The sequence below is a fragment of the Dreissena polymorpha genome, chromosome 11 (assembly GCF_020536995.1).
Source record: "Dreissena polymorpha isolate Duluth1 chromosome 11, UMN_Dpol_1.0, whole genome shotgun sequence".
NCBI classification, from domain to species: Eukaryota; Metazoa; Mollusca; class Bivalvia; order Myida; family Dreissenidae; genus Dreissena; species Dreissena polymorpha.
This window is the reverse complement of record NC_068365.1, coordinates 70,211,655-70,225,182: the sequence shown is the minus strand read 5'-3', so window position 1 is coordinate 70,225,182 and position 13,528 is coordinate 70,211,655. Positions and strand designations below refer to the sequence as shown.

At 33.1% G+C, this 13,528-nt stretch overlaps 1 protein-coding gene across 1 annotated transcript in view; it reads right to left on the bottom strand.

Moving 5' to 3' along the window:
• The window catches only part of LOC127851569 (uncharacterized), a 163,097-nt gene that overhangs the window by 20,963 nt on the left and 128,606 nt on the right, over positions 1–13,528 (bottom strand). The window lies entirely within an intron of this gene.

Genomic DNA, 13,528 nt, shown 5'->3' with positions numbered 1-13,528 from the left:
TACAGGCAATGTGTACTTTGACAAAAACGCGTGTCCGCGGTGTTCAATTTTCCCGATGGGTGACATTTCGCGGGGGGGGGGCGGACACACTACTGACCGCGGTGTTCGGCGAACACCCGAAATTGCAGCGATTGCACGTTATCGTTAACGGGAACACCTGTGATCACCGCAATGCTGCGCAGCCACCGTAAACACCTGTCTGCGAGGGTCATTCACACGTTTTAAATGTACATGTACATGTACAAAATAAAATCATATACTTTATGTACATGTAGATATTAAGTGCACATTTTTTATGTGTACTTAAACTCAGGCAGTACATTAAGTCGGAAACTAAAACTAAGCGTTTAGATGATCAATACAATTAACTTTTATGGTGTTAATCAATGCAATTGCCCTTTTTGTTTTCACAAAATTGGGTTTCATTTTTCCCGATTTCCAGAAAATGACTTGTACATGTTGCATGAAATCTAAATATAGCGTGTTTGATTTTAATTTTATTCAGATGAAATGTCAATTCCAAATCATTCGCGAGCTACCCCGGTACTTGAGAAGAAATTCGCTACGAAACTTTAAATCGAAATTAAAAGATCCCAATGTTGTCTGCGCTACGAAGATTTTGTGTCAAAAATAAATACACCCACGCCAATTTTTGCGCGCTTTTTATGGTTCAGAACAAAGAAAATGAAAATATCATGGGCATATATACATGTATTTATTTGTGGCTACAATTTGTAACAGAACATGAACTCTACACAACGCGCACACTAGGCGTCAGGTGATTTACGAATGTTGGAATACACCTGTTCTTATTGGGCGCTTATTTCATCAAATCTTTAAATCAGGGCTTAACATTAACCGAATAACCAACTTGCCCTGCTGGGCAAGTACTTAGAAAATGCTTGCCCAAACATGAAATATCACATTAACTTCAGGGATTTCAATAGACGCAGTATCCTGCGTTTTGACGCAAGCAAATTAAAAATGACTTGTTTTTGACGCAACCCTTTTTTCTGCTGTTCGTCATTTTGACGCATCGAAAATTAGACCCGTGCGTCAGTCAGTTAACATATCGAGTTCCATGGTAATAAATCCCGCTGTGCTTCTCATTGAAATTAATGTATCAGAATTTGAAACTCGGTCTATAATCGAGAGAATACCCCGGGCGTTGTTTATCTTATCTCATCTCTTCCAATACACATGTCACTGTCTAAATAGTGCGTGCGCACTAACTGGGTTATTAGCAGCCGTGATTACGTGATAATTGATTGACCATCCGATAATTGCAGAGTTTTTTGCAGAATATGCAGACGGCAAGGTTAAAGAAAGTTGGCAAAAATATAGAAAAAACAAAATTGATCAAAGGTCTATTAATTACGTAGATCCACTATTCAGTCCAGCGAGTTTTGTCAGTTTGTTAATCTACCAATAATTACGAGTAACACCCATATATCTTATATAAACTGAAATACCAGTTAATTTTGTTATACTAACAAGTCATAATACTACACATAAACATTGAGAAAACATATTACTTCGATTATATACAAATTATCTGAGTAGAATTAAATTTCTACGTCATGACTTTCGACATTGTAAATTGCTGACGTATTGTAAATTGAATTACTAGTATAACCCGCATTTAATTCAAAGATGGCAATCCAAATTACAAGTAATGGTGATTCTATAATGGAGAAAGCATTAACTGGATTTAACAAACATTTGTTAAGGTTTGTTAAACCAGAAAACAAGAATGAAAATTTGGATTATTAAATTTAAACTACTACAGGTAAGGCATTCTTAAGTGTACATATTTCGGACATGTATAGTATTCGGATAAACAGTAATAGATATACAAATGTACTAGATGTTCCATGCATTTAGATTAAGTTTTGTTACAAAAGCTATCATAGGGATGATGATACAATGTACTAGTAATATAATGACGATAAATATGTGTGAAAAGGTGCTACCATATATCTTAAATTACTTAAATGTGTTAAAAGACTTAAATGTGTTATGATGAAGTTGCTTTTAATGAGCATTTATTGTTTTTACAAATAAACATAGAATAGTGATAGAAATAATAAAAGTAATGAAATGAAAAACTAGATCTGGATATTGGTATTTTGGTACAAAATATTTATGTTTTGTCATTATCTTTGTGTACCATTAAAAGATGTGTTATGTATCATGGTAATGTTATTTTATAAAGCAGTATAACTTTTTAAGATATTGTATTACTCTTAGAGCATATGTTTATAAAAAAACATGAATAATACAGACAAAAACACAATAAACACGCTTCCAAATTGACCCCAGCATTTTTCAATTTGACTCCTCAAAATTTCAGTCCAGGGGTCATTGGCTCCTGGTTTTTAAAATCTATTGAAATCCCTGAACTGTAAACCTCATTTTTTTTTTAAAGATCAAAATGATACACCACAAAATCTTCTTCAGGGACTACCTTAGGCCTTAAAAATAGGGAGAAGTGACTTCTCCTTTTTCTGAAACAGGGATAAGTCTGGAAAATCAGGGAGACATTTGTGCAAACAATGTCAAAAACAAAACATGTTAATTTCACAACATTTATTATTTCTATCATTATACTATGTTTATTTGTAAGAAAAACAATAAATTCCCATTGAAATCTACTTCATCATGACACATTTAAGTCATTGTAGATATGTACTGTTAGCATCTTTTCATCACATTTATCGTCATTATATTACCATCATACCTATGACTGCTTTTAAAACAAAACACAATTGTAATGCATAGAACATCTATTACTGTTTATCCAAATACTATACATGTCCGAAATATTTACACTTAAGAATGCATTACCTGTTTTACTTTAATAATTCAAATTGTCCTTGTTGTTATCTGGTTTAACAAACCTTATTAAATGTTTGTTAAATCCAGTTAATGCTTTCTCCATTATTTAATCACCATTACTTGTAATTTGAATCGCCAGCTTTGAATTGAACGCGGGTTTAATGTAACAATATGTCCGCCATTTGCAATGTCGATGGTCATGATGTAGCAATTTAATTCTACTCGGATAATTTATATCTGATCGAGGACATGTGTTTTCTCAATGTTTATGTGTAATATTATGTGTTGTTAGTATAAAAAATGAACTGTGATTCCAGTTTATATAAGACGGGTGTTTAATACTCGTAATTATCGGTGGATTAACAAACTGACAAAACTTGCTGGACTTAATAGTGGATCTACGTTATTAATAGACCTTTGATCAATTTTGTTTTTCTTTAATTATTTTTGCCGACAAACAACAAACAACAAACTTGCTAATCGCCTGCGGGCAGCAGCACGCACTGGCAATAATAATCGGGCGGCTTGATTTTCGCTTTTCCGGTCTTGTTTACTTAAAAATCGGGCGATTTGATCTTCGCTTTTCTGGGCTCGTTGGGCGATATCACTGGCGTTAGAGCGAAATTATCGCTCTAGTCGCCCTTAGGATAGTCCCTGCTTCTTTATTCTTGACCATTTAACAAAATGATTACATCAATTAAAGTGTTAATTAAATGCTCTTTGGGTTTTTTGCACTTGCCCGGGCGGACAACTAGATTATACAATAACTTGCCCGGACCCAACTGTTACTTGCCAGGGGCAATAGGACAACCGTTAATGTTGAGCCCTGTAAATAGAAACATGCAAAAATTCATTTGATAGTTTTGAGATATGGCGAAAGTTTGTGATTTTTGCATTTCTATCACACTTTTATCGTCAACATTGACCAGAATTTGCATGAAATCGGAAATCTCGGGATTTTCGGGTAATGGACAGAGACGGGAATTTTTGCATGTATGCGGTAATTGATTGTGATTGTTCGTAATCGTTGTAAATTTTTTAGACACCAAATGACACCTATAACATTCAAACGCACGGTAGATTCTTTCTGCAAATTGGTACCGACCTATGTTTATGTTCAATTATTTTATTTTTAGGGAACATGATGAACACTGCGGTAGATATTATGGGTCCGCGCTGATTCGCGGTGTCCACCTTATGGAATACGGCCCCCGCGAATATTTGATCTGAACACCCATCGCGGGGGTCGTTTGGTAAGCGAACACCGTAAAATGAACGCCGCAACGAGTGGCGTTTGTCAAAGTACACGTTGCCTGTACTGTAGATGTACATAAGATTTTACTGTCCATCACTATGAGCATTTAGAATTCAAAACAATAAAAGGCAGTACTGAACGTTTAAAGAATGATGGATTTAGTTGAGTTATTCAAATAATTACAACCAAATAACAGCATATCACATCAATGTTGCAATAACTACATTTAACTTACACAACGGTGAGACCAATTAGATTCAGTGTCCGACAAATCCATTGCCCGGAGCCCGGGGGCTACCGAAATTTTTCATCGGGCTATTGAAATTTTCCAGCAGACGCCCGCTGGGCTACTATAAATCTATAAGAGCGGTAGCCCGGTTTATTGACAGACATACGTAGAATAAACACGCTGACCATGTGTTTGTACACTGTGTATTGCTTATAATCCGATAACAAAGTGCAATCAATTATCTAATCAGTCACCGATCACTTGCGGTAATGTCTTAAACAGTAACAGTGTATTTTAATAATCCAATCAGAATCAACATTTGTCGTCTGCTAATAATATAATGAGAGCCGGTTGGATAGTTGGCGCACATGATGCAACATCATTTCGCAGTTTGGAATTCTTTGTTAACCGCAACAATAAGTAATAGCGACAACGTTTTTGATGTCGTTAAATATCCAAGGACGCCAAACATTAAATAAATCAAAACAAAAGCGGATTCTTCAAAACGGTAACGAAACCGAAAATGAATATTAATGACAACTTTGTAAACGCGGTTAACCAGGGTTCGAAATTAACACTCGCACACTCGCAAAATGCGAGTGAAAAATACTGATTGCGAGTTAGGTTTTAAGCCACTAGTATTTTTTTGCGAGAAAATAAATAGTGGAAAAAAAACTAGTAATATAAATGCACTCTACGTCATGAACGCTAAACCGTAGGTCAATTTTTTTTATAGAACGTCTGAATACCTGTATGCCGAAGCGCGCACCTTGTATGTAGACTGGTATACTTATAGTACAGATACGCGGATAGTATTGTTACAAAGACAGTGCCCCAGATAATTATTTCGGAAATAGGGTTTTCACCCACTGATTTTGAAAAATAGGGTGATTTCATTCTTGGAATAGGGTGAAATGAGTTATAAGATGCATACAGTAAAACCATTGCTGCTTTACTTCTGTTGAAGCTGCACACAATTGTATTGATTCAATAAAACTGTAAACTAATATAATTAACTTTAATAAACTGATGTTTCATAACATCTTTAATCCTTGAAACTGTCAATGATATAAACTTTAAACTTAAAAAAAATCGATAACACGAATGATTCGGCACTTATTTGCTCTTGGTTCGAAAAAGTTAGCGATCGACTGATATTTTGGCGCAACAATTGCGGACGTCTTTCTCTTAGACATTTTTATTACGCATCGTATTAGAAACTGAAAGTACAGACACTTAACAAATACATGCGAAATGAACGACGGATTAAGTCAGATTGAAAACGCATGTATGTCGTCGTAAATAATTTGGTCAGCCGCTTTATTTAACTATGAAATCTAGTCCGCAGAGCGTTTGAATAGCTTTGACTGTTTTATTGCCTGTCATCCAGGCGCTTGCTGAATAAAAGCGTCGCCGCGTATCGAAAATAAACACAAAACATACCGAAAACGAGCAAAGTATTTTCGATCAAAGCTATTGTATCGTACGCATTAAATAAGACGAATGTGCGTAAAAGGCAAATCGGGTGCGTTTTCAATACGCATGATATTGTATTTCTTTGCGTTTTCAAACATTTTAATAGGGTGAAAGACGCAGATACGCAGCTTATCTGGGGCACTGCAAAGAACGTGAAACAGTCGACTATTCACATTTGTTAATTGAACTTGAACAGACAGGGCGTCGAAGCCAAACATAATTAGTTTCTTTTTGCCTACAGACGGAAATAAAAATACGAAAGATGAAGTAAAGTTAACCGTTGATTTGTATTTTGGTGACGTCGCACTCAACACACGATATCATAGCTGATTTTTTTCAATATTTGAAAACCCATTAAAAATATCTCAAACTGACACTTCAACTTTGTTTTCTGAGTGAACACGACACACTTATATTTGAAAACAATACCCTTATGGTCCAAGGAACTGATATCTTTGTATGATTGCAGAAATAAAATGTGTAAGTTAAGTACTTTTTATTTTGTTTTAATAGTACTAAATTAATGATGTCCAAACTTTTTTATGTTTCCTGCAAAATTTGCGAGACTGTTATTGATTTTGCGAGTTGGTTTTAAAGCTGCTCGCAATGTTTTGCAAGTAGAAAAAAAAGTTAATTTCGAACCCTGTTAACACCTGCTAATTAGTTTGCATTGTCAATTAATAATTGGATTATTCAACTGATAATCAATAATCCCGTATATGCCCGATATATATTTTTTAAACCAAATTATGGGTGGGTAATATAGAGGATAATAGTCATAAACACAAACGTTTGAAATTTTCTAAAGTGTCAAATGAATTTCGGCATATGGTTCTATTTAAAGATATGATGAAATACTGTAAGCTCCCAATCAGGACCGTTGTATTGCAACATGCCACGGTCGGCACGCGTTGTGTACAGCTATTTTAGGTTACAAAATTCTACATTTAAGAAATGAATTTCTTTGTCCTGATAAAAAGCGCGCGAAAATTGGCGTGGTGTATTTATTTGTATATAAAAATTTCGTAGCGGGTACAACATTGAGATCATTTAATTTCCATTAATAGTTTCGTTGTGAATTTCAACTAAAGTACCGGGGTATCTCGCAAATTATTTGGCATTGGCATTTTCTCTTAATAAAATATCATGTCAACACGCTGTATCGTTACTGTTACGCTGTATCAGTTCCTTCATTATTGAAACAATTGTTGTATTTTATACTGACTGCACACAAGTGTCGTAACAAACGGATGCAATACGTAAATTCGGACAGTACTTAAAGTCGGACACAAGTAAATAAATGATTTAATACTCTTGATTTCTTGATACTCGGTTTTTGTTGTTAAAAAGAGCAATTGCATTGATTAACATTATACGAGTCAATCGTATTGATCAGCTAAACGCTTTATTTACGTTTACGACTTAACGTGCTGTCCGAATTTAAGTACACATACATGTAATATCTACATGTAGTATATGATCTTCTTTGGTACATTTACATTTAAGTACACGGTGCCTGTACTGTAACATTAATTTACGATATTGATTGTGTACATCAGACTACTTGCTGTTTTATGTATATGTATGTATACATATTATGTATAAGTAAATGAAGAAATAAAATAAAGATGAAAACCTGCCTCTTATCATTTTGTAGGAAAATTTTATGGGCTACCAAATATTTTTATTGGTAGCCCAGTGGGCTACCTGAAAAATAAGAAATTAGTCGGACACTGAGATTTGACTAGATATCGTGGTATGCATGGTGTTGTAGATGGCTGTACAATGATACAAAACATTGGTACATAAAAAAGGAACTGGATCTATCATGTATTACACATATGATGAGTTACATAAGATTCAAGCGGAGAGTTTACATTGAACAAATGATAATCCGAAACACAAAAATGGAACGAATCGTAAGAGTACGAACGAACAAGAAATCTTGATCAGCAAAATAGTAAGAAAGTCGCTGAACAGTAATAAAAATTGTTTGTATAATAATCAAATACATAAAAATGTAGCAAAATATGCTCTTTCTATTTGTTTACCTGGACAATGAAGCTTACAAAGGGTTTTTTTAATTTAAGAAAAACGTGACCAAACGATTTCTTTTAAAAATTATAGCGTTGTAAAAATCGGTCAGGTTACATACAACTAATAATCAAAGGGACAACACAGTTACTCACCTGCGACCTGAATATACTGAACTGTTTTTGCATTTTAAAACTCGGTATGATGATTTGACAAACAATGTGGCGTCTAGATTTTTCCCGTATTTTTATGGCGGAATATGTTTAAAAAATATACAAATAAATATGGTTTTTAAAATGCTCACGTAACACATTTCAAACTCGCCGGAGACATATTAGGAAAACATTTAATTATCTCACCAATTTGTTTACGATTGTTCAATAAATATGGCATCTGGGGTTAACAAGCTTTTAATAATTTGAACTATTCAATTAGTGTTTACCCCATATAACCCAGTTTCGAATTTGGTCGATATATTTATTTCGACATTTGTAATCTGCGCAATAAATGTGACCCCTAGTGTTCACAAGGTTTCCCTATAGCAATTTAAGAAAAACTGCCCCACCTCCTGGCAGCCACGGTTTTCAACGGACCAGAACACGTTTTGAAATCGGCCCTGATATCATTGTGACGATTTTTATGGGATATTATCTCTTACAAATTGAGTTATAAATGTAACATCAAGAGCGGTCAGAAGGTTTCACTATTCAATAAAAAATGGCCCCGACAACTTTTCAACGGACCTTAACAATTTTAGAAATCGGTCGGTATAGAATCGGGACAAATGTTCTGACAAAAAAATGTGGCATGAAAAGTGTTCACGAGGGGTTTCTTTCAGTTTACCAAATGACATAGTTTTTGTACTTACGAAATTAATTTTCTTACTCGTTTGCTGTATTACTAGCACACATGTTTGATCGATTTCATGAAGATTGTGAAAAAGTGTTGCCTCTAGTGTGACATAAATGTAAATAATGGCGACGCACGGACGAATGCAAAAATATTATCACAAAAAGTATTTACGTTGTGCTCAGGTAAGCTAAACACAAGTAACTAATAGACCATGCAGTTGATTGGTATTGCTATTGTTAGCCATCATTCATGCCCACTGGTTGGACAAAACACTGGTAAGAGTAATTTAAAATATTTGCATACAGGAGAAGTGGTTTAAATCAATAAATCGATAAGATGTCCACAAAAAATCACTAAAACACCTTAATTTTAATGTATGATGTAAAAAGGTAATGCAACAATTGATGAGCACTTATTTAGGACAAACTATTTGGGATGTGTATCAATGTCGTTGTAGATGTACATGTAGTTGTTTATTAAATGTTAACTTTTGGTTTACTTTTGGTTTCGTTTTTTAATTCTAAAAATGGTGCAGTGCCTTATAGATTTTTATATTGTTATTGATGATGGCATAGCGGGAAATACCTTTAAGATGTCAAAATGAGACAATTTATTTTAAAAAGTAACGCTCAATTATGTGACTAAAAAGTAAAGTCTTCGCATAGATTTAAAATAAAAGTAGCATTTTCAATTGTATAAAATACATAATTTACCAATGATGCGTTAGGTATCGAGTTGATTCTACACGTTATGACGTTATGACATCATTAAACACGTCACCAGTTATTAGCCCGGATTTAGGGCTGATAAATAAAACTCGAAAAACAAACGCAACAATTGAGGAGAAGAAAATACATATCAATTTGAATGCCAAAAACAGAATAGTATTTACATGATAAGTAATGATCGACATGATAAGTTATCAATCAGTTTGAATCCAAAATCTGAGTAGAATTCACATGATAAGTAATGATTGACATGATAGGTAATGATTGACATGATAAGTAATGATTGAAATGATAAGTAATGATTGACATGATAAGTAATGATTGACATGATAAGGAATGATTGACATGATGAGTTATGATTGACATGCTCAGTAATGATTGACATGATAAGTAATGATTGACATGATGAGTAATTATTGACATGATACGTAATAATTGACATGATAAGTAATGATTGACATAATAAGTAATGATTGACACGACAAGTAATGATTGGTCGGTCGGTCCTGACCTACTTGCAATCCATAATAAGAAATTTCGGCCAATCAGCGCCATCGTTTTAAAAGTGCATCAACCAATAAAAATGCCGCTTTTTAACAGCGTTAGGCCCATCCATTGTAAAGTACTGCGTCTTTTTAACGCTTCTTATAAAGGTTAGATATTTTTAAACCAATAGAATTTTATTAAGGCACCGCACCAACACTGCAAAGTTTTCTATTTATATCAATGGTACAGCCCAGTAAAATCGGGCTGTCCATTTTATGGCCGTTTTCGACCTTTTTATGCAGAGTTTTATGTTAAGCAGTTTGCTCGGGCAATGGTTTATAACCGAAGTCCCGAGGGTAAACAATCCCATTAGTTAGTTAAGTAATGATTGACATGATAAGTTATTTAACAGTCTGAATGCAAAAAAGCATATTGAATTATTGCAAATAAAATCAAAACAGTATGTGTATGTAGAAATTGTAGGCAAATCATAAGAAATGTATATTATTATAAATAGAAATCCTCATAACTGCCACAACATCCATTAATTCATTACCAATTATTTGAATGTTTAATTAATTGTTGAGAAGTCTCAAATGTTATCGCACTGTTCATATGTTCGAATGCAACACAACGAATACAATTAACAATTATAGCTTGAACACGGTCGAATACTTCAAATGTAACAGTACATATTACAAATTATATTTTAGCAAAAGATCAAACAATCTTAAAGCCACATGCCTGTCTTTGGTGGCTGGCAACGATAATTGTATTAAATCAAATATATAATTAGGTCTGTGCAAAACTAGTATGTATAAATACCATATGTGTAGAATAAATAAATACAAACTGATAAAGTATTCATGCGTTTCGCGCGTGTATATATAACTTTGCTTCAAACAGAAACCTAAGGTATATTTAAATCAAATTATCAATATAATAAGCCTTATTTTGTATTCGATCCCAAATATACCAATACACAATTTGATGATCTGTACCTTAATGGCCAAATAGCTTAATAATTTGTATTGATTTCTTCGCTATTTGAATGCCCAAATATTGACGTTGAATTGAAACGATTGTAAAGAAATTGTGTCGAATTTCAACGACCTACCTTAAGTTCAATTTTGGCACAAATAACTCTGCTATGGTATAACACCGATTGGCGCAATATCGTCTATCAAAAATGTGTTAAGTACAACAAATGAACAGACGCATATCAGAAAACGCTTATGGCCCGTAAACATTATTTCTGACATTAGATATTTGAGAGAACTTCGGTTAAGTTCGTAATCATTTAATCAAACTGTATGCATCCTCAATTTGCACATATATACTCACTATATGGTGCGTGTGTTTACATAATTTTTTTCATCATATGTACTAACATATATATATTATTTTGGTAACCTTTAAACATATTCAGGTATAACATAAATTATAATGGCATTCCAGCATATTTCACTAAAAATAAGATATACATGTTTTTATGTTTAGATACATCTTATTGCTACTGCGTTTTGTTTACAAGGCTTGACACTCACTGTATAATGCAATGGACAATATATTGGTCCAGTCGGAATAGTGCCATACACTTTAATTTTTCCTTACGAACATGTTGTTTGTCCTGGTCTTAAAATGTAACTAAATATACCAATTACCACGTAACTTTGCAGTAATTGTGTTAACCAATATACATCGTTGCATGGCTCGACAATGATAGTGTATTATCATGGAGACCCTTTCAATGTTATTAAAGCAAACAAATTATGCATAATGAGTGATATTTTAAAGTCTCGGTTGTACTGCGTAGCTGTATAACAAAGCTGTTCATCTTAGCTGACCTTTGTAAGCGTGCATTACAATTAGAATAAAACGTTCCGCTACTTGGACATAATGAATGCATGGAATTTGTTGTGTGTTTATAAAAACAAAACCGTTCGAAATAAAAAATGTGCAATCTAATTTACATTAACAGGAAATTCAATTGACTTTCTATTATGTGTAGTATAGTTTAAACTTAAATCCAAATATGCGTGGATTTCATTAAAAGAGGTATAGTGGTGCGTTTTACTCTTGTCATCGATACAGCTTGTTTAAGTCTTTTAATATTTAGCAGATTGTTATCGCCAGAGCGTTTGTACTTTAAGGCTAAATTGACATATTAAATTATTCCTGCCATATTGCATTATATGCACGAGTACATGTTATATCATATAAGAGTTGTCGTTAGCTTTCATGATTTTCGTTTTGAGAGAAATACTTTCAATTGTTTTCACAATTGACCTTTAAACATGTTAAAGTAATTAAGTTGTTAACACACAGTCGTTCCAGCAGCGAAGTCGTGATCTCATTTTAAATTCATGGCATTCCATCCCGCAAGGTTTCAATAAAGTCAGTTCGCGGTCAGTAAAATAATCGTTATATAACCGCTATAGCTTAAACTAGGGAAACTAAGGAGTTAATTGACCATGCATATTTTAAATTATGATATTCGGCGATATTACTATGGCATGACAATACTAGATTTTGTATGTGTTTTCAACAATGTCAATGATATATTCTATCTTTTATTAATTTGATTAGAATTATTCCACCATTTTGACCTGTTGATGCATGAATATGCTGATTTCCGATACAAATAGTAATCGCATCAAATAACAATGTCCGGCAAACCACTAAAACAAATCTGCTCGAAGAACGCGCGTATACGTATTTCTAATATGTATAGGTGATTTATTTCCATTCTTATTTTGTATTTACGTTTTGTATCTATAGATATATGATCAATACTATCTAAACAGTATAAATGAAACATCTGGCGCAAAATCCCGTTATTGAATTGATTAAGCTAAGAACTGCGCAGAAAAAAAGCATTCGCTATCTTTGATCTTATTGATGTAACGTATATTTGTTCACCAACAAAATAAACGCAGTATATCTGTTTTAAAGATATTTATTTCTGTTTCTGAAAATACTGCGTTAAATATTGATTTTAATTTAGGTTTATGATGATGGCATTTAGAGGCGAACATTTTAATATATGCATATGGGTAATTTTAATATATATATATAAATTATTATATTGACAAACTTAGATTTGTTTGTTTTACCGGTTGTATAAAGTTTATAAAAGTTCTCAATATGCATGTAATGTTATGCATTATATTAAAAATGGATGTTTTCATTTCATTTAAATTGGTTAACTTAATTTTCCAAACTTTTGCTAGTTTCAATTTTTATCAGCGAGTAAATAAGTATGGTCGTAATTAGTAATGTATCAGTTTTAATGGAAACGAACTATGTGTTTATTTTCATTTTTCAAATAGTATGTGTATGCATTAACAACACCCCCTAATTACTTCAACTTTAATTTTTAAAAATATGAATGCATTATTAATTGTTGACAAGTCTCAGTTTATATCTAACCGTGAAATTCAATATTTTCTAATGCAATACAATGAAAAAATGTTTGCAACCATTACATAGACACGGTCGACCACCTTCTAGTATAACTACTAATATTTCAGCAAAACATAACGAATGACTCAACAAACATTTTAAAATAAAATCGAAATAATAATACATAAAATCACTTACTTCTTTGTTCAAACTTGCTGATCGTAA